This window comes from Eutrigla gurnardus, assembly GCF_963514095.1.
Source record: "Eutrigla gurnardus genome assembly, chromosome: 13".
In the NCBI taxonomy this organism is placed as follows: Eukaryota; Metazoa; Chordata; class Actinopteri; order Perciformes; family Triglidae; genus Eutrigla; species Eutrigla gurnardus.
Window position 1 is genome coordinate 11,153,357 of NC_139936.1, and position 22,091 is coordinate 11,175,447.

The window sequence follows — 22,091 nt, forward strand, 5'->3', positions numbered from 1 at the left end:
ACAACTCCGATTAATTTATTATTACACCTCAGACGGTGACTTTTATATCCCGTACTCTCAAAGCCTTGTGTGCTCAGTATAATTATGTCAGCTTTCACTCACCTACATGATCTGACAGCAGGTATTCCTGTTTCTGTTACATTAAATGAAAGATGAGCTGGACAGAAGTAAGGAGGTCATCGTATTTCCACTGAGGCAGAAATGTGAGAAAATATGTAACGTTTATCTACTGCGAGACTGAGTGTCATCAACTCTTCGAGGATATTTGAATAGATTTCATATATGACAACATCTTGGAGTCAGTATAGAGGGCTTAATCTAATTATATCCACACATGATCACTGCATCTCGACAAAGCATTTCAATATCTGCTCTAGTGTCTGAATCCTCAGAGCCTCAGAGCACAACATTATCCACTCTCACTCCCACTGTTCCTCTACCCTGTCCTGCATCCTTGATTCCCTCCCAGCATGCACTCTGTTGTTCCAGTGACCCCAGTGGACATGGTTGGTGTGACCCTGTCTCAGCCTGATGGTGGTTTGCGGTGGAGTGGGATGGGAATGTGGGGCCATTTGTCCTCTCCTCTCTCACTCCCATCCACGAGCACAGAGTGATTACTCTAGATACTAGCGACTTGAAAAACACTGGCTAAATGTTGTGTTGGTTATTTACGGTTGGACTTGAACATATTTTACTGCTGCAGCCGCTGATACAGAGACGCATGTGCCGTTCATTATACAGAACACTGAAATACATTTTTTTCCTGTGTGGGAGTAAAAGATCAGCAACCAGAGTATCGTTTTCTGTATGAAACCATAAGATGTGAAAGATAGCACTTTTAATGTTTACAATCACCTTTTCATTAAATTACATATGTTAAGTAATAAGTAGAAAGTTGAAAAGCATCTAAAAAAGCCTTTTGAGGGGTTTTTTTTTTCTTTCATTTGAAAGGAGTTTATATTAAAAGGTTTCATCAATTTGCATGATTTAGTTTGTACTCATTCAAAGTATTTTTTTTGTAATGAAAATGTTGTTTCTTATCTTAGCACAAAAGTGTGAATAAACAACAAAAATTTGAATCTGCGTTGTTGGTCATTTTGTAACGTGATCAGCCCTGAATTTGACAAACAGATGTGAGCAAATAAACATGTTCCCCAATATGCCAAACAATTCCTTTAAGGTCTTAAATATTGATATTAGGTGATCAAGTATCAACTCTTGCTCACAGTCATCTTATTGCAAAGCTGGAGCATGCAGGGGCCTTACCATATGCCTCCTGTCGCTTTGAGGTTCCCTTTTGAGACCAAGAACACTCTCACGGTCTTCTCACATACACATCAATAAGAGAATAAGCCTTGCCTGACCTTGGAGAGACCATATTGTAATACTTAGTCCAAAAAGCTCTCTATTCCTTCTCTGGAGCATTTTGAGTGGTCACGCAGAGATACTAAAACTTCAAAGAAAAAAAGTTAAGAGCTACGCTGAAATCCAAATCCTAAATATAAAGTACATTTCAAACTCTTTCAAAAGTTACCAACAAAATTAAAGATAAAGTAGCTGGAGTAAGATATGGGTTAGAAATGATGATGTAAAATAAAAGTACAAAAAGCAAGAGGATGAAAGTCAGACACTGTGACTTCCAGGCAGGGGAAGTCAAGTGCTCTCACTCATGTAGCATACAAAAACACTACGGCCCCTTTCAGCCTGCTCAAATTCACCCTGCTCTTTTACGGTGCTTGTTACTGAAGAGATACTTAAGGCTTTGCGCTCTGCTCCACTTTCATCTCTTCTGGCGTAAAGCTATCAGGCATTTAGCTGTGTCTCACTCACCACTTCAAATAACAACCGCATCTCTCAATGGGCCTCTCCCCGTCTCTCTGATGTATAGCCTATTAGTGCATCCATGTACGGTACACAAGTTTTGGCAGGGTCATAACTTATTCATACTGTGTGACTTCCTCTCGGCCCATGGAATATTCTGTTGCGAGACATCTCCCACACTTACTTGTGTTGTTTCTGACAGATTCTTTCGTAATTTAATTCCTTTTAGCCTCGGGTGATTATATTAAAACACAGTAAATCAAATTTACATGGATCAAGTGAAAGTACAAATGCACGCCTGAGTTCCTGATCACTAGGGCTGCAACGATTCATCGAGTTACTCGATTAACTCGATTATGAAAATTCCTCGAGGCAAAACATCTGCCTCGAAGCCTCGTTAAATTCCTATGACGCGCCTATGTGCAGGGATCCGATTGTTCCACACGGACCGTTGTTCAGGAAGCACACCAGCGCGTCATACACGGTCATTCATTCTGAATTTAGTTGGCGCGATGGCGGAAAATCAGCCTCAGAATGTCCGTAAACGACAGAGAGTATCGGGGCTAAACAACGGTATCCTGCTTGCCCATGTGAGCGATTTATTTCTGACAACAAAACGAATGCGTAAAGTAGTAAAATGTGTGACTAGATGTCTCCGTGGCGCATTTATCCGTTTTGTTTATGTATATCGATCACTTCTCATCCGCCATCTTGCGAGTGACGTATAGAGTTACGTTTATGCATCGGACGCTCGTATTGGCTCCCGTAGCGGCTTTTACAGCCAATCGGAAAGCCTGATTTACGCTTGGCCGTGAGTTGTTGTGTTTGCCCAAACAGACGGAGGAGTTCAAAGCAGAGAAAAGAACGGTCAAACAGTTACTGTAGTGATAGAGAAAGCTAAATACATAAATGGCACAGAAGGAGTACACTATATACACACATATTTAGGGCAGGGAGAGGAAAGGGCCATTGCTGGCAAAACAAAACGTAAATTAAATGTTATCCATGTTTTATCCAAGTTGATTTAACTGTATTGTTAAATTCTCACTGGCACTTAATAAATGGGCTTAGTTTTGGAGCCAAATTTTGGAGTTGGAATGAATACCTCTGTTTATTTTTTTTAGAAATGCTTGATCATTTTACAGCCACATCATTTTCATTATGCATTATTTGTTTTGGTTGTTTAAAAACGCAATTTTTTTTTATCCGATTCCTCGATTAATCGATCGATAAAGTGCTAAATTAATCGATTACAAAAAGAATCGATAGCTGCAGCCCTACTGATCACAGATAAGCCTCCGCCAGGCAATTTTCAATATTTCAACAAGTGCATCTGAAATAATTATGTCTAATTTGCTTCACACTGGATAAACTTTTACAGCCTGATACCACTCAGTAGCTTTCCTGAGTCCATCTGGCTGTTAAGTGCCTTGTTCAAAATCATATCAGCAAAAATCTGTCATGGGGACACGAGCCATTTACCGCTCAGTGTTCTCCATTCAGACTGCGCCGACATGTCTGAGATTCAAATCGGTCACATACCGATTTAACCAGTCTTAGCTTGATTTGGGGTCGTGCCCCCAGTCGTGCTCGTTCATCAAAAGGTGGGCAAACAAGAACAGAAACCGAAACGATGCCAAACCGGTATGTGTAGTACTGGGAGAACAAGAAAGAGGGTTTTAGCATGCATGGACGTGGACAGAGCACAACACCGGCTCCTCGTGTGAGATGTTTAATGTCTCTTACTCAAAACAGACGGACAGCATCTCAGAATCACTGAGTGAGGAAGAACACCACTTGGCTGACTGACTGCCTGCCTATTGTAGGTGCTTGGCAGATGGTGAATCGCCAGACTGGCAGCTTGCTTACTGAATGCATGTTTGGTCGGGTGGCTAGCTGTTGTTCCTGCGCTCTTCTCAGCTGTGGGAATTGGCTTCCTGACTGATTTGCCGTCTAGCCCACCTTCTGTTTCCAAGAGAACGGAGCAATATAGCACACACACAGACACTGTCACGTACACATTTAACCTTCCGTCTTCTTTACTACGCTCTGTGTATACATCAGCTCTCCAGAGTGCTGTTATTAATGAGTAACCTAGGGAGATGCTGCAGTAGATATGTTGGCTTGAATGTAACATACGTACTGGTTACTGTTTTTTATAATAAACTATGAATTCTCATGTAATTCATTTTGTCATTTCACAGTAAACACTACATTCTGCATCGCCTTGTTTAGCAACAAGCTACTTTAGCTCGAATCAACACAGAGATCTACCTGCCCAAGCAGCCCTAATACAATCACTAGCCGCAATTGATCCATGTTGTTCAGAAAATCACTATTCCATCTCACCCAGCTTTGATATTTCACTCCAGCAAAGAGCTGCATGTCTTCTATGAAGCGACCTCTGCTGACCTCAATATTGCATGTCATCTCTATGCACTATCCCTATCCTCTTTGTAAAGAGAGGACATGTTCATTTTCACCTCTCTGCCAGCCCTCATAGGACAACCTCAACTAAGCTGTTCACTCCCCCATGTGTGCCTACAGCCCTCTTCATCTTTTATCATTTAACATTTGAGAATGTCACCTTCTCCCTGAGATCAGAGCTAATATAAAGTAAAGCCACACTGCTACGCCTGAATAAAGTAAATGACTGTTGCCTCTCCCAACAAGATTACATTTCCATCCCTGTGTATGGGTGGATCTGACTAGCAGCAGGATTGCTGAAAACACATAAAGCAATTAGCATGAAATAAACCCAGACACAAGGAACTGTGTGGCAGTGATCCAGATCTGGGGTCTCACCTACTGAAGAAGAGTATCTGTTTAACCTTTAACGGAATATGAACCAAAGAGACATTTGAGTAAGTTGGGTAAATGCTGACAAAGTTTTGTCCTTGTCCTTTAAACAGATTATCAACTTTTCATGAGGAAAGTTTGATGTAGTTGCATGATGATTTTCTGTGGGATGTAGGATATTAAATTACAGACTTAATGTATTTTATCTTTAATAATGGCTGAAGGAAACAGAAGATTAATAACACTGCTGTGTTTGTTAGAAAAGCACTGGCTTTCAGAAACCCCAACAAGCTTTTAGCTCCACAGCTGCTCCTGATGACAACATTTAACAACCGTATCCCACGGGGGATATAATGTATGACTGCAGCCCCCTAGATCAATCAGGCTCACAACAAAAACAACAATAACCATCTGAAACAAAGCAATGACACACCGCTATGATCACCAGCAGAGGGGAAAAGCTGACGTGTGATTGGCTGTCCGTCTACGTGGGCTGAAAATTAAATCGCTAACTCAGTTTGCAACAGTGCTGTCACCATAAACAAATTCATACAACATTACACAAGTGCTCTGCTTGCTGAATAATCCATAATTGAAAAAAATGGACTTACTGTATGTGATACCAAAGAAGTGTTTAATATTATGAGCTCCACTGTTCTGTACTAAAAACTTGGAACTCATTAGCATCACCTTCCATTTCTATCCATGTGAAACACACTATCCTGTGGAACAGAGCACATCACAGAAAATTAGTGGCGCATCTCAATCCATATGTCTTGCAGGTCCTTGATGCTTTTGTTATCCAGCTTTGGAAGGATCCAGACAGGCTGGTAATTTGGGCAGATCTCTCATTAGTGCAGCAAGAATCAGGTAACAGACATCTGCAGAGGAGGGAACCTTGTATCACTTCAACTACTCAAGCCAGATGGCTCAGACAGGATGAACCCCATAGAGACCACTTAGAAACAGCGAAATATGTCACACATTAAGAGACAAAACCAACACAATTTACTTGTCCCGCAGTGAACTTACAACTTTACTGTACTTTGCATGCTATTTTCTCATGTTTTCTCATGCCCACAAAGCGAGAGCATTGTGGGCATTAGGGCTGGAGACTTAGCCGGGATAATGCTACATTGTGATGAAATGCCCACACTGAAATCAGCAGGAAATGAGCTGGTCGCGATATCCGCAAGTCCTTCCACGTTAGAGACAGCTAATGTACTGAGATTGCATTGAGTTACATTATGGTGCGTTCAAACTCTATTGAGTAAAAGTGAGTATTGGGTTATGGCAAATTATAAAGTTATCACGATGTACTTAAATACAATCTTTTAAAATGTAGGTTTGGTGAGAAACTTGAGATGGATCATCAGGGAGTAAAAATACATCTGCAAAACAGTATGCAAATAGAAATAAAGGATTGTTTGTTCAAGTGCATGAGATTTATTGTTGTTGTTTTCTTTTCTTTTTTTTATCAAATTGAGTATCAAGAATCATGGAATTTGACAGGTGACACCTTCCATGCAAGCCCATAAGAAGATCATAAGAAAATCCAAGTTAGCTATGATTGATTTACATACATCGTCATTTAGATAATTCTTAAAATGTCATCGTGTTGGTTTTATATTAAAAATATATATATATTTCATACAGTCAAAACTCATAGCCCTCCATTTCTCAAATTCCATTCTTCCCCCCTGCTTTCGAAACCAATTATTTCCAGTGTTTAGTCAAGCTGTTGGAAGATTTATAATATTAGCCCTCAATATGTTAGTCTGCCTCTCACACTAATCATAGGGCATTCCACCTCCTCCCACATATTCAGACTGTCCCACCATCCAGCCAAGAGCAGGTCCTCTGCTGTTGCCTAGACTACAGGGGAAATCCTACTTTAATTTCTGGTTATATGGGTTTGGAAGACGTTACCCTTTAAAAACATGCCTATATGCCAAAAAAAGGAGGCGCAAAGCTAAATGTGGAGCAGAAAAAACACAATCAAATACACTAATGATCATACATATTGATTTTCAACATTGTCTCCATTGAAAGGAGACAAAAGAAACCTAAATAAGTTAACCTTAGAATAAGATCACGTTTACCCATGCTTGTAATGATATTCGAGAAACATTTATTTTCTAATGCTCATTCTCGTGCTGTTTACTTCACTGCGCAGCCTCTAATGGTTAGATACCTTGTCATAAGAAATTATGATATTTTCTTTGTATCTGCAGCCAAGTATGATTTACTAAATGACATTATAAAGTGTGCAATTCGAAAATCTTTTTGCTCACAAGAAGGCAACGATTCCCCAACTGTAGTTTTATCCGTTGCCAGGTCTGTTTCTACTTCCCTCAATGGAAAACACGATTGACGAGGCAGTTTCCAATTATAGCCAGACACTCATCAAGAGTAACTTTCACAGTTGCCTGTATATTCAGTGGTATATTGTGACTCCTCCATCAATGATTGCACATACACTTGCATATTTATGCACATTTGTATGGTTTCTGAATGACAAGGAATTAGAATTCAAACTACTAGAATGTTCCTTCAGTAAATGTCCTAATTGTGATGCATCAACCACGTGATTAGACACAATTTGATGGAAAAAAAGAATGCACAGTATTTACAAAAATTAAAACGGAAAACATGGAATTTGCGGAAAAAATATAACGGAATCTGGAAAAATTTAAATGGAATTCATAGGGCCCCTAGAACTTCTACTGAGTTAAACAGTGCAGCCTGTGTGGCTCATACTAGAGATCTGTTTCTGTGTGTATTTGTTGTTGGATTTGTTGCGGTTGTACCATCAACCACTTTGGTTCAGACTGAAAATCTCAACTACAACTGCTGGATAGATTCACATGACATTTTGTGCAGACATTAACGGATGCCAAAGGATGAATCATAATTACTTTGGTGATGCCCAGACATTTCCTCTGGCACCACAGTGAGATTTACTTTTTTGGTTTTGAGTGAAGCCTTGAAAAATATTGGATAAAGTGCACACAATTTGCAAAAGGTATGAAGCCTAGAGTTCAGTCAAGGAGACTATACATTCACATGCTTAGGCCTGTAGTTTATTTTTCATACATAATCGTGACAGCTGGTCACATCTATAACATCTTCATTGTTAGTCTATCATCTTGCTGCTGTCTCCTTTAAATATGATTCTCTCTCAAGTACGTCAAGTACGTTCATGATGCTGTTTCGCACCCCCCCCCCCCCCCCAGTCTTCCTCAATTCATCAGCTTCATCGTTTCATCAACCCCACCACCAGCGCCTGGACTCCATGGGGGGATTTATCTTGATGTTCAGGGCAGACCTCGATTACAAATCTCAGTCCAAGCGCCAAAGACTTTCTGTCAAGATTTTATTATCACACATCATCCGTTATCTATTTATGAAGCAAGGAATCTCCTGTCTGTCGGTGGGTATGTCCTTTGCAGCTGTGGCTCAGGATGTAGAGCCATTCGTCCTTCATAACAAAGTTTTGAGGTACTGACAGGGGGAGCCGGGGACACTAAGTGTCCTTGAGCAAGGCACTCAACCCCACGTCATGCTGATGTTCTCTACCCTCTAAATGTACCATCGCAATGGGGACTGACCGTTCATCAACACTTTATTTCACTCTATTGTGTTGTTCACTCTAAATCTGTCCAGATTGAAGTACAATGACTAAAAGGTTTGCATTCAGATAGTCTTACTATAGTATGTTTACATGCAAACAATGACTCCATTACTGCAGAGCCACTGATGATTGCATGAACTGAAAACTCACCATATCAATTCTGTTCAAACGATAGAAACATTTTCTTTCAGAGGAGGCTGTGTTTGAAATTTTACTTTGAGGGAAAAAAGAACATGATAGCTTGTATTTTACTAAATACCTGCAATGTTTTAGAGCAGGGATTCCCAAAGTTTTCAGCCCACGACCCCAAAAATAACGGTGCCAGAGACTGGAGGCCCCCACTATCCCCGGAGGTGACTGGAACATAAGAAAGCGTGCGCACTGGACGCACGCACTAATAGGCGTATACATGCACGGGCATAACGACAACACAAAAGAACAGAACAGCCTGACAACCATGATATGATTTAACATATAACAATTTACTATAAGATAAAAGCAGAATACCTAAATCAAAGTAATCGACATGTAACTTATGAGGGAACATTGTTGTTGTCATGTGCAAACTTAATTTGTAATACTTTCATTTCCATGTTACCAGAAGAATATCTCAAATATAGTAAAAGTAATGAAAATCATCTCGCCACCCCCCATCGGCGTCTCGCGACCCCACGGGGGGGTCCCAACCCCCACTTTGAGAACCCCTTTTTTAAAAGACTGAATTAGCCACCACATTACCCACATTGTTGACCAGTATGTAGTTACTCACAACACTACACAACAACTGCACTGCAATACCACCACTCTACATCATTACAAATGAAAAAAAAAGACTTAACAGACACTTCCACCAGCAAGCACAGGAAAATGAACTATAACGTATAATGCATTTCTAAAATGTCTGCATCAAGTCATGTGTGTAGTCAAGCTAAGTCGACACTTCACATTCAGTCAGGCACACATTGCTATTCAATACAGCACCACAAGACAAATTCTTAACCTTCAGTGTGGCTTCGATGTATCTTGGTTATGTGGCAGCAAGAGGACAGTGGTTTATAGCCACTATGTATTTGGTGCAGTTTAAATCAAGCCTGCTTTCAGATCTATGGAGCTCTATTCATCACCAGAGAATACTCAGAGACACCTGGGAGCAGAGACATAAGAATAGTGGGAGAAAGTTAGATATACACACCAGTTGTCATGCCTTGGAATATATCAGAATTCAATACCACTTTCTTTAGCAGAGAAAAAAATCAACACGGCATTCAGGGCTTTGAATTTTATATTTTCATTAAAAGATATATGTGTGTGTGTGTGTGTGTGTGTGTGTGTGTGTGTGTGTGTGTGTGTGTGTGTGTGTGTGTGTGTGTGTGTGTGTGTGTGTGTGTGTGTCGCTGTTGGAGAGGAGAGCACGTTTAGTATGTTTGACAATAATATAAACATCTCTTCTCTGGGGATCTGAGGGTTAGATCTGAGGGATCCAAATATAATTGAGTGTGATTCACACCAACGAAAAAGGTATGCAAAAACAATATAACAAGACAAAGGATGTATATTAATCCCAAGTCCAAAGTCAAGAGTAAATATAACTACAAACGTGCATTCATGAAACCTGACTTATGTGATATTCACGCTCTGCTGAGTTCAATAAATCTCATCAAAATTGTGTGTAAATGCAGCCAAAAGAAATATTAACATGATATGATGTGTCGGCGCCACTGTGCATCCCTAGTATGATGTCATGCCCTTGTGATTGGAGCACCAACCTTGAGCAGACAGAGCATCAGTGGGAGGAAAGACCATTGTACACAGAATAAACAATTGGCCAAACTGAAAATGTTTTTTTTACAGGGTAGGTAGCCACAGTAAGAAAGTCTTTCGTTTCAGGAGTATGACCCATTTTGTAGTGTTTATAGCATCAGAGATGGGACCAGCAATGATTCAACGTGATAGACAGACCTGCAGTCTCATTAAATACTGACTCAGGGGAAATATGCTAGAGGACATACATCACTCATTTTGGCACATGCACGCCAGGTCAAGTTTGTGTACTCTGCAAGCTCACAACTTTAAAGGCAAGTGCAGCATCAAAGCATTTGTGGGTAGTACATGCACCATATCACATGTTCTATAGATACTGGATTCTCTCTCCAAATCTGCCCATTTGTAGCAAGTGCACGACGGCCCTGGCAGTGGGTGTGTATGATGAATAGAGCGGGATAAGACATGACAAATGGGTTAAGATGGCGATGAGTTTTCAGTCCCTCACGAAGCACCCACTGTATAGGAATGGCGAGGGTTTTAGTGTTAGGTGAGGCTGAAACCACAGATGGCTGTGAAGTCAATTTGGAATCACAGTGCTATAATGCTCTTCCACAAGCAACAGCATGTTGTTATTTGATGTCTTTATTGTCAGCATTCATAACCATAGCGAAAAAATTCTGAGATCTAGCGCAGTCATTCGGTGCTCGAAGATGCCCTGCAGACGCGTCAGTTTTTTATCACTTCTTCATCTTGAAAAAAATACATCAAGTGTAACAAACTACGACATCTACATTGCCCTGCTTTGCCCGTGTGCGTATAGCCAATATAAAAAACCAGGCATGGGGGCCTCTACATCTCATACTGTGAGGCGTTGATGCCTTCCTTGCACAAAACCCAGGCAAACTATTCATCACATGAATCTGGACCGGTGTCAAGCATGGCATATAGCAGACTGCACATGTACAGTACAAACTAAATAGGAAACCACTAGTACAGACATTGCGACATAGCATTACGAGTGACCCCCCTAACAAACTTCTTGTACTCTCCCTAAATAATATCTCCCATACTTTTCTTCCCTGCACTCTGCTCCCTCTCCTCAAAGCACCCTCATGATATCTCATCACTAATGAAATCAGCGCACTCCTCCAACTCATGTAGCTATGGCGACTATTTCCCAAATGAGCAAGGTGACCTTCTTTAAATGCATTCAGGGAAAATGCAAGCAGATTATAATTCACCTCAAAGACGACCGATCTATTTCATGCTTAATAAATCAAATTTAATGTACAACTGGTCTTCGAGTTAACAGTGCAGGTCAAAGTGTGGCCGGAATTGTTAAAAGGCTGCACTGGTATTCGACAGATGTTCCATTCTGTATTATTCTCGCTCTGTGAGATTGACAGATAAGAACTCGTCTTCTATTAGTCTCTGAAAGGCTGCTGAAGGTGTGCTGTCAAGTGTCACGGTGTGTAAAAAGGTGAAAGCTACTTTATGGTTTTGACATTTTTATGCTGTTTTTAGCCAAATATCTGTCTTCGGAGTCAGACTTCACAAGACACAGATCTTACCTGATGAAATGGATGTCAAAGCCACATTTCAAGTCACAGCCAAGGCGGAAGGGAATACATACTAATGGCCAATGTTGCACTAAACAAAAAGTACATTACAGTGGCAGAAACACATATAGAGAGTCAATCAGCTTGCCACAAATGGGCCAGGAACCAGTTACGGCGCCAGACTAAATAGTACCGAAATGGATGGAAGCGGGAATAAAGACTTGGTTAACAGGGGTCAACAGTTCTACCCAACATGACAGAACCACATACAGTGGGTTTTTGAATGTACTGCTGAATAATCCGTTTTTTTATTGGTATACTAATACCTTTGAAGCCTTCACTAATTGTTTACTAAATCACTATAATTTTGCTTGCATACCTGACATACTAGTAGTGGTTTAGCAGTGCTCATTTTAGTGTTTTATGTGGCTTTTTTCAGTCAGACAGAACCAAAACCATTATGAAGAATATATAACATTTTACTTTTGTGCACGTGTATACGTCGAGCAATAAGCACATGCTCTAACACAGACATTGGTGTGCTTGTAGTGGATGGGGTAAGAACAAAAATTATTCTGTCTAATAATACAGTCCAGATGATTAACAGTCACAATTATGATGTGGAAAGACTGACAAATAAGGATCAATTATTATATATGAAATAATTTAATATTATATAAAAATAATTTCAAGTAGCTCACAGTCATTCTAAAGGTGTTAAAGCAGACAACACTGGGTAATGTACAACAGTACAGTCTCTGATAATGATGAAAAAAATGCTACACAATCTGAAGTGTTCTACTAATGGCGCTGTAATCGGAGCCATCAGGACCAGCCTCTCCACTCTTCCCCGTGGGTCTGCTACAAAATCCATCTTCTGTTAATAAGCAAGTGGTCCTGGGCCAATTATTAGTGAGACAAATCCCTTTTGCACTCATGAGTCACAGTGTTAAACTGATACTCCACCTACAATCTTTTCAATATGAAAAGACACACCCTGTAGGGTTGTAAGTTAGCAGCAAACAATGGATGCGTTATTCATCGAGAGCTTGCTGTCGTCATTCTGAATTCATGTCAGTGACCTTGTTTACGGCAGAAAAAGGGATCGCAATGGGCCACATTCACAAACTCTTCTTATGTAGGATTTGTTCAAAGATAGAAACACAATCAACGCACACTTGAGAGCACATGGTATGCAAATTTTAGTGCTAACATGTTATGGCTGGCATTTTATTCAATTCTAAAGCTAAAAAATATACTAATAAAATGTGATGATTTATATTGTTTTTTAAATTATTTAATTCATACAAATGCTGTTTAAATAATTTGCTTATAGTAATCAAGTAATCCACTTTCAGGCCTGTTTTGGAATGAAATGAGACCACCACCAAGCCTCTCTATATATAATTTATACTACTGTGTAAACCTGCAATTTTGCAAGAAAACTGGTATAAAGTAAACCTTTCTTCAGTGAGATAATAAAAAGTAAAACAAAATCAATATAAGGGCTGCAAAAGAAGACTATTTTAAGTTGATATAGAGCATGTGAAACATGTTACATTTCTATCCAAACACAGTTCATGTACAACAACGCTGATGACCCATAAATTATGTATGCATGTCTTGGGCTGCTCTTTTTTTTTTAGCTGTCTTAAAAGGAGAATATGCAGATTTCAGATGACCCTGTGCTTCAGGAGAGAACAGCACATAAGTAGGGGCATTACTGCTGGCAAGACTTGGCATTTAATAATAATGTGTTAATGCTGTGTCACCACCGTCACCACTATTCATTTGGATTGTATATAATGGACCTATACAGAAAAAGCCATGTGGGAGACTATTTTTCTATTGTTTTATTTGAGCTGTGTGTCATTTCTGACCACTCATCCATAAAGGCAAGCTGTGTGAAGTTAACAGGTCCTATGGACAGATACTCCAAATTCTGGTGTGGTGCTTTCCAGCTCCTTCAGGGTTTCTATGGTCTCTTTGTTGCCTTTCTGATTAATGCACCCCCTGCCTGGTCCGTGAGTATTGTTCCTCTAGTGACAGGTTTGTTGTGGTGCCATATTCTATCGATTTTGTAATGATGCATTTACTCCATTAGAACATGTGACAGATCATGCAACACTTAGATTACACACAAGTGGACTTTATGTTACTATGTGACTAATGAAGGCCAGTGAGAGCACCAGATCTTATTTAGGGGCTTCATAGCAAAGGGGTTGAAAATATACAAGTACAACTTGATAAAACAAGTTGATTGTTATTTCATTACACTTCACCATTTTTAACCATTTTGTGTAGGTTCATTACATAAAGTCCAAATAAAAGTCAATTGAAATCAATCTATCACTTTTACAAGATACTGTAAGAAGACAACCAATGTAGTAAAAGCAGAACCACGTGAAATTACCTCTCCGCATGTGTTTGTTTCAAACTGCATCCAGGCCTTTATGGGTAACACGTGAGCAAAGCCACGTACAACCTAAATAAGTCTGACATAAGGTTTTCCCTTTGAGGTTTCAGGGTTAAAGCATGGGCTGTGAACGGCAACGTCCAATGTAAGGCACCCAAAAATACTTAGTCTAATATTAACTGGCTTTTTATGGCTTGGTCCAACTCCCCAAGAAAAATATCTGGGATTCTTTACCAAGCCAATTGTTTGATTGCCTCCAGTTCATTTCCACTCTCTACCATTTCATGCATTAGCAATGTATTCTATTGGCAAATCATTTAAGACCAAGATGCTGAAAGAGGAAGGTGGATCAATAGATAGAAACCACATGTGTGAGAACGAGAGAGAGTGTGAGAGAGAGAGAGAGAGAGAGAGAGAGAGAGAGAGAGAGAGAGAGAGAGTGAGAGAGAGAGAGAGAGAGAGAGAGAGAGAGAGAGAGAGAGAGAGAGAGAGAGTATATGGAAGCTGGAAGGAAAGATGAAAACAGGGGAGTGAGTGTGTCAATATGGACCCCAACCAATGTTGTTATTGGTGTGCCCATGTTGGAGTCAGTCAATCAAACGGAGGGAGAAATGCATTTCCCAAGAGAACACACTGATCATTAGAGAAAGAATGAAATCAGCAAAGGGAAAATAAGAATAATCAACCGCTGAGGGAAATGATCTGTGAAACTAAGCACCATATGTGAGGTAGCGAGGTTTAGTGTGACTGACAGCTACCACAACAGCTCTCTTCACTACTGTACAGCATGGAACCCAGCTCACGTTCGAGAAGCCTTGTAGCTTGCTGTCTGCCTTGTTATTATTAGCCCATTTCTTCCAGCAGGAGGGACCCAATAGCAGCCATCCTACGATATGTTGCAAACTAACTGCACTATTACAGCCATTGGGGGAGATTGTGTGTTTTCATTGTGACAACACTGGATGTGAGGAAATTGGTTTTTGTGTACATTCTAAAACCAGACTTTTACTGGTTTTAAAAGGCATTATGCTGTATTGGAAGGTAATCCATTCATAGTGGCGACTACTCTGGTTGCAAAATTAAGTCCGTTTTTTTTTATAAGTCTATGAGAAAATGACCCAAATTGTCACTTTATTTATTACAGTAATCCAGAGATCTTGGTCTCAATAATTCTATGAGATGTTCATTTAGTAAATCATGGTCCTATTTAGAGTCAAATAAACGAAAAACCCAAGGTGGCAAAGGCCAAAATGCTGAACTCCAGGCTTCAAAACAGCAGTCCACAAACCAATGGGTTGCGTCACGGTGACTCCGACAACGTCTTATATAATCTGTGAATGAGCCCCAGGGAAAATCGAGTAAGTCCCCAATTAGATGCATGTTTTTTTGGAAATTGCAGTGTTGCACTGTTTGATGTTACACTGAGCATAAACACACACACCCTTCCACAGTCTGCTAACATTTAGCAGTTAATCATTGCCCTGGAGAAAGCCTTATATTTGGTGGAGAAAATGAGATTAACAGAGAGCTTTCATTAGCGGTGATAGGCTTCATCAGCATTGTTTGAACTCATTTGGCAAGGAATTTAATGTAACCGACGTTCATTTATATGTAAAAAGTCCCACAATTTCACTTTAATGTTTATTTCCATACCCTGTCTGTAACTCTGTTTCTTCTCCTTCTAGTCTCCCACACATTGTACCAAATCAGAATATCAATATGGCTGCAGCGGTAAAGAAACACTTTTGTGTTTAGTTTGTATCTGCACCATTGAGGTCTTTTTCTATGCAATGCATTTGTCTGTCTGTACTGAGAATTCATACAAATCTAATGGCCAGATGTTGATGAAACCTTGTGGTTGCAGCATTGGCCAAGGAAAAGTCCATCAAAGAATGGATTGCTAGAGTTTCTCAGTGTATTCCAAGCCATAAAGAATAAGCAATTATTATTGTTTTATTGTTCAACAACACTCATCTTGCACAATATATACGTGCGTCACATTTTCTTTTGTTTTCTATCATTTCTATAATTTCAATATGGACATGTTACTTTCAATGTAGCAAAGAGATATATAGCAAAATCACTGCTTATGATACAAAAATTAGTATGGCATCACAGCCATGCTGATGGCCAAGAAACATTATGAAGGCCATGTGCCTTTTAATGTGCAATACATTTTGGCAACCAATTCCTGTTTTCATAGTTCTCTCCACAGCAGTAAGACTGATATGCTGACAGAAACAATTAATCAGTCATATGTCTGTATGGTCTCTCTCAAAGCTATCAGCGGTCTCTAGACCAGACCAGGTAGCCCAGCTAGAGTCTTTATCACCCTGTTAATTGTAACGTGATCAAAAAAGCACAGCCAGCCAAGAGCTTAGGGAATCAGCCGAGTCGAAACAGAATTTGACATGTAGCCCTTTACAAGGCTGTCCTTCAAAAAGGTTGCATGGTTTTCATGCATTTTACTGGCCTAGGAGATGACCAGTGTGTTAAGGGAACCCGGGGGAGAGCAAAAACAATTGCCTGTTCCTGCTGGTAAAAATGAGATGACCAACCCTCTCTGCTTAATGTACGCTTTTGGAGCTCTGTGTCTATTTGAGATATAACCATTTCAGAACAGCGCCTCTCTTTTATGAAGCAATAATGTTTTCCTAGAGCCAGTCACACTCGCTAGACTGTGGTTCCTGCTGGACATTGTCCAGTTTTCACATTGGACGAATATGTTCCCTACGCAGGATCCCATTTCAGCAGTGCTGTACAACAACAGATGCTTTCATACAAGATCATTTTTCCCCAGTTATGAACTTCAATTTCAAACAGTATTCGCTTTGGTTTAGGACATTACTGAAGATTGTAGGTTTTTTTAAGCAGGTTTGATTGAAAGCAGCTGATTTGTATAATGATGACAGAGAATTGCAGGTCTTCGCGTCAGAACAAAGAGAGCAATTCCTGCTACCACTTTCTTTGATGTGACACTAAAATTGATTGCAATCAATGAAACAGATTTGTGTTGCCACTTCACGCCGCAAACAAGCAGCAGAGCATTCGTATGTTCAAGTGTGCCAGCTTTTTGACATTTTATGTTGATAATTTAATGCTCTGCCTCTTTGAGGATTTAAATAATTAACCTGTAAAGTGCAATTCAAAGCGTGCGCAAATGGGAGCTGGTTCAGAGATTTTCAATGCTCGGGGCGGCCACACAGAAATATATCAGAGCGCTCTGAACAAGGACGTTGTCAATGAGGGGTAGAGGGTGCAGAAAGAGCAATGCTTTTTTTCAGTGTGCTGCGGCTTTTTGAGCAGCAGCTCCAAGCGCATCTCTTGAAAATCTCTGAACTTTTCAGAAAGGCGCTGGGAGTGCTTTTCTGATGAAGCACTAGGGTGAAGCACTCCCCAGCGCCTTGTCAGTGATTTTTGCCTGAGAAAAAAAACCATATGGACACACACATATGGCTTATGACATCTTTAGTGATTGCTGTCTCATCAATTGGTGCTGAAAAGCAACAATTCATAAATCGTTATTTGAGAACTAGACCAAAAACTGTATGTGCAGTTGTACACCCTCATCATTTAACAGCATAGTCATGTACTCTTTTTCAAATCGAGTCAGACAGCTGTTCTGTCTGTCTTTACAGCTGATTGCTTAGCAACACTCTTGAAGTGATTTATTTTTGTTTAATTGGAACCTGTAGCCTACAGTAATGTTTCAGGGATGTCAGTGACTACGCCAGGGCTATTCAATTGGCGGCGCCTGGGCCGCAAAGTAATATTAACTGGCCCTTTTAATGGGGGGGAAAAAATGCTGGCCACATAGTGGCCGATATGAGCTGTCCTCTCTCATCTCCACGCAGGACAGTGTAGACATGCTCTGCAAGGTGACAGCCACAACGATCCTCACCGTGCGCTCTCGCTACGTTCTTCTTCATGCATGATGTTCTGACGACCGTTCCGTCAGGTTGAATCACTACAATGTCGCTACGGAACGTTGACACAGAAAACACTGTATTTTGTTAAGTTGTTGCACTCTTCAGACTTGTGGTGTGAGCTCTACCGGAGCGGAACCGGACCGGTACTTTTCGGACTTATCTGGACCGGATAAAGTCAAGATCTTTGACTTTACATAATATTACAATCAGCATGAAGCTTGTGCCTGGTGTCATGGATGGAGGTTAGGTAACTGTTCAACTGCGTTGACATTTAAAAAATGACACTTCATTATTGTATTACAGACAAGGCAGACAGGAAGACTGACTGAAACGGTGACTGTTAATGCTATAGACTTGCTAATGGGTCTGTCAAGTGGATTTTTATGGTTTCCCATGAGTGTTTTTGGTTGTATTCCGGCCACTTAGACAATGGAATATAACCATATTCCATCCACTTGTATGACTAGTGTCGCACTGACTGTATGCATGTGAGGAAAACATTGCTTTCGCATAAAGTACTTTTTGATTGATTGTTTTCTGTGCATATAGCTGAGAAATCCCCTTTCATACAGTATCTATACCTTCTAAGAAAATAAGGTTCCAGGATTAAAGAGAAGATAAGTCTCCATCTCCTCAGTATGTATATAAACTGTACATCTTTTACCATGATAATAACATATCAGGAAGCTTCTGATGAGAATCAGTTTCACTAAAACTGACTTCCGTCCTCAATATGTCTGCATCACTGCCTTCCTAATGCACACGCTCATCTTTCAAAGCCTGTGTAAGTCACAGAACTCATCAGAAGATCATAACCAATACACCTTCCACTGCTGCCTGAATGAACAGGTCAATAAGACCCAGACAAGAGGCTGGCATTCACGTAATTATCAGCTCTGCCTGCCTTTCAGGCTGTGACACTTAACAAAGAAGACAATCTTACAGTCAGAAATGAGCCCTCGTGACCCATTTCATTAACTAAGCTACATGATGCTTGATGCTGATCTCTGCTAATGGAAATTAAAGTATCATGTCGGCAATGTGTTCATTAGCATGTTCTGGAAATCTTTCACATGCCAGGGAGTATATCCATACAGTACAGTAGCTGTGCATTATGCCAGTGCTGTAGCAGCCTATGCAGTATGACTGGGAGTATGGTCGTGACTGGGGTTATATATAGCCACGTACCAAATAGCATTGCTCACTAACGCCCTTGGCTTCTAATGACATAGCCAGGGGGTAATACTTCATACTGGCTAAAAAATCTCCCTCTGGCAAGTCTCAGTCAGAGTAGGAGGAAGAAAAATCAACGGCCGTTAAATGCAGTGTGGACTAGAGCGAGGGGGCAGGGGTACGTTTTCCAATCTGCTGCTGCTGATGGGACAAAATGGCCAGATGGAGCCACGGCCATCCCTTCCCTCCTTAGATGTTTCATCTTTTTTTGACATTTCCTTTTCCAGGCACTGAATTGATGAATCTTGACTGATATTTGACAGAGAGAAATCATGATCCTCCTTTTCAGTGACATGTGTACAGATAAAGACCCCCCCCCCCCCTCCCCCCAACACCCCCCTGCAGCGTCCCCATGCAGGGACAGGCAAGCAGGGGGAAATGCCATCTCCTCATCAAAGGATGCTCCACATTCTTGTTGAGGTCTCAGAGAAGCCTTGAGCAGCATCCAGGCCCAGCCTACATTATGACACATTCGGGTGATGTGTTTTTACCATGGGGACCTAGCGCAAACCAGCCACATGGGCACACACAGCAACAACCACATCTCTCTCCATACATAAGATTGATATCAACTGTATGCTACTGTGAGCTGGTAACTGGTTCTTCTTATTAGTTTCCCACAGAGGCACTGCCTCAGAAGTTGTTTCAAACTGTCTATACTGTCAGGAATATGTCTCGGTTATTTAGCGTGCATCAACAACTTGATCGCAGAGTTTTTCCATGAGAAGTTGTGACCTGCGTTTGCCTTGATAATTGGAAAAGGCAATCAAATAAAATCTTGAATTAAAAAACACATGCATCACGCACCACCTTTATGTATAGCCTACTAATAAATCTCTGCAAAAAGCATAGAGAAGTTAGCCATCTTCCTGACAAGTAGCCATAGCTTTGCTGTTATGTTGACAAAAGGCATTCAGATCAATGCAACGAATGCCATGAGGGCGGACTCACTGGTGTTTGGACAATACAATCAATAAGGCAGTATGCCAAGCATTGTTTTTATAAAACAATGGATTGTAAATTTTACACACTCGCCAATTCCAATGTGCTTTATTTAGGTTTCAGTTAGCTGCAGTTTACACAAAATGAAGAGTTGAATCACTTTGAGAAATGGTTGCATCCCTGTAGTTCACAGACTAAAACCGCAGCTGTTTTGCTTTTTACGCAACAGCTGCTGTTCTGCTTGTCTTGCAATATGCCGTGCATCGTATAAACACCTGCATTGTTATTGTGAACAATGCCTCATGATAGGATTGTCTACCGTGATCCCTACCCCTAAGGTGTGTTCACTTAATGAAATTCACACCAGGTAATGGTGCCTCTGAGTCCCGGCGGCAGAAGACGATGAAAACAGAATTCCAAAAACACACAAGCCCAATGGATGCACAGAAAGAAAGAAAAAAACAATAAAATAACCCTATTGAATGCTGCAAATAATGGTGTGCTGGGTTGTGGGTTACAAGGGGCCAAATTTGATTTGGCCTGCTGTTAGTGCCCCTGAATACGTGCTGGAGTGCAATCTGCCTCTTACGTAATTAGCCTCCTGTGCAAAATTTGATTTGTTTGGGTTAATCTACGTGTAATTACCCTCCTGAAGCAAATATTAGAAGTGCTTGAATGATCGCAGATGCAGGACAAGACATGAGCATTTTCTCTTCAATTACACTTTGTTAAGATAAAGTACAAGTTTGTTGCAATATTTTTAGTATATCATGGGTGTTTTAGTCCAGCACACCACTTTGCAATGTCACTTCCATCTGTGCTCCCCCCCTCCTCTCTGGCTTTTCCTCCATGTGCCTGTTCTGTGACAGGGACCATTCTGCTGGCCAGACAAGCCTGTGTGCTTTCTAGAGTTTTGCTCATATCCAAACCCTTTATAAGAGTAAGAAAGCAGTTTTGCTCATATCCAAACCCTTTATAAGAGTAAGAAAGCAGTTTTGCTCATATCCAAACACTTTATAAGAGTAAGAAAGAAATTAAGCAGCATGCAGTTTCACAGAAACTTGCAACACTCACTTAAGTCAGCTGATGTGACCTTCTCAGATTTCATTTCAGTGGAAACCATCCCTTCCCAGAACAAGTGAGTAATTAGAGCAGAAACATTTCCCCACACACCCGGGCTGTCAGAGTGCAGAGCTGCTTGTGTGTCTGTCTGTCTGTCTGTCTGTCTGTCTGTATGGAGACAGGCTTCACTAAAACTGCACAACATTGCTGCCGTCATTTTAAAGTAGCTGCTCTGGTTAAGTACTTTGGTGCACGCAATATCCCAAGACTCAGCACTTGTTATACATACGCTAAGATTATCCATGTTGTCATGTGTAGTGAGTCAGATTATTGCGAATGTCATTTCAGTGAATGCGGTCAACATGTATTAGTGATGATGTAGCCTAAAGCCCACCCTACTGTATCTTATTTCCTCATAGAGACCACAGAGCATCTTCAAACATGAACAATAGACAGTGATCCTAAAGCTACTGTAAATTGTATTAATGAAAATCACAAAAACATTATTTGAAAAATTTAAAAAAATGTCTGCATGTGTAGAGGGAAACTGGCATGTGAACGTCCCCTGTGACCTGCCTTTAGTCAACGCCTAGCTTTTATGTCTCTGATTCTAACTTGCAGATACGAAGGCAAACATGAAAAAAAATCTGCAATAACTATGTTCACTCATCCTTTTAACTTTTCTTATTTTATTTTCCATAAAATTAACCATTATGTCCAGGCTGATATCAATTTAACTGTCAACTGTAAGCGCCTATAAGCTCCGTAATTATATATATATATATAATTATCAATTGTGAGATTACATGTGTATACGTGTGAAAATGGCACGAAATATGACGATCATTTTGATACTACTGTTGTTGTTTTTAACGCGTGCCTATCAACAGAGCAATATACTTTATCCATCCTTTCGTTACCGTTACAGCAGT

The 22,091-nt window shown here is 40.4% G+C and overlaps 1 protein-coding gene across 2 annotated transcripts in view; it reads right to left on the reverse strand.

Annotated features, from left to right (window-relative positions):
* The window catches only part of pde4d (phosphodiesterase 4D, cAMP-specific), a 133,997-nt gene that overhangs the window by 93,238 nt on the left and 18,668 nt on the right, over positions 1–22,091 (reverse strand). The window lies entirely within an intron of this gene.